The sequence below is a fragment of the Neovison vison genome, chromosome 1 (assembly GCF_020171115.1).
Source record: "Neovison vison isolate M4711 chromosome 1, ASM_NN_V1, whole genome shotgun sequence".
NCBI lineage: Eukaryota > Metazoa > Chordata > Mammalia > Carnivora > Mustelidae > Neogale > Neogale vison.
The window spans coordinates 23,560,993-23,562,277 of NC_058091.1; the positions used below are offsets into that span (position 1 = coordinate 23,560,993).

The following is a 1,285-nucleotide window of genomic DNA, read 5'->3' on the forward strand; positions in this document are numbered from 1 at the left end:
AGAAAAATGGAATGCTTCCCAAACTTGCATGTAACCTTTGTACATGACCATGCTAATCTCTGCATCATTCCGATTTTACTCTATGTGCTGCCAAAGCAAGTACTCATTGTACACCTTAAACTTACACAGTGTCACATGTCAATTATACCTCAATAAAGTTGGGAGAAAATAATTTCATTTACAATAAAATACATATATTAAAAAAAAAAAGAACATCTTTCATAAAACTGGGATACCAAAGAACCACAGTCAAGATGAAAGTGAAATTGACTTGCTGTGCAGAAGAGGACCCCAGAAATATTTGCCTGTATTGATCCTAGTGTTGGATAGAGAAAAACAAAAAGGAGATATGACTCTTCCTCACGGGTTCATAATTATAGTGTGGTCTGCATGGAAGATTGTGATCTAAATTCAGGATACCATGGAATGTTTCAAACTTAAAGAGTCCAAGATTGGGGTGTTCCAAACACCAGGCAAAACAAACACAAATGCTCTCTGGAGATTTTCTTGAATTTGGGCCCCAAAGAATGCCTACAGATAAAGCTTCAAGAACAGAAGCTTACAATCAGAAAACAAAACAAACAAGGAAGCAAGCCTCCATAAGTAAAAGCAGATAGAAACATTAGGATCAGATACACAAAGATTTGGGATATTGGAAGAAGCAGACACAGAAAATAAGTGTGTTTAATGTATTTCAAGAAATAAAAGAGAATGAAAGTCTTAAAAAAATAGATTTGAAATGAAAGCACTTCTTATTTATTTGTAATTTTTTCTTCCCAAACAGATTTTAGATCCTGGAAGACATAGGGGCCAGACTGAATACTTTGTATGCTATGTTTGTCAGTTGAAGGAAGAAAGTACTCAGCTCCTCTTTTGAACAGTAAAACTGTGACCACAGTTTTAAAAATCCTTTTGTAAGATCCAACAAATCACTTCTACAGGAAAGGAAGGCACGAAGGCAGAATTAATGCAATCCTGCATTAATCCAGCTGGAAATGGCATTGGGCTTTGTGAGTGGTCCATCCACTCCTTTTCTCATCTTGGGAAAACTAGAGAAGTAAGCCTGGGTCTGTGTCTTCTTGTTAGAAAACCTATTTTAAATATCTAGTAACTGGAATCTTAAATACAAATTACTTTAAAATATTGATGCAGGGACGGCTGGGTGGCTCAGTCAGTTAAGCACCTGCTTTCCACTCAGGTCATGATCCCAAGGTCCTGGGATGGAACCCCGCATCAGGCTCCCTGCTCAGCAGGGCATCTGCTTCTCCCTCTCCTTCTGCCTGCC

At 38.0% G+C, this 1,285-nt stretch overlaps 1 non-coding gene across 1 annotated transcript; it reads right to left on the reverse strand.

The window, feature by feature from the left end:
* LOC122898273 lies at positions 1-103 on the reverse strand. The gene has a single exon (XR_006382946.1). It is a non-coding gene; the product is annotated as a U6 spliceosomal RNA (small nuclear RNA).
* Positions 104-1,285: the final 1,182 nt, after the last annotated feature.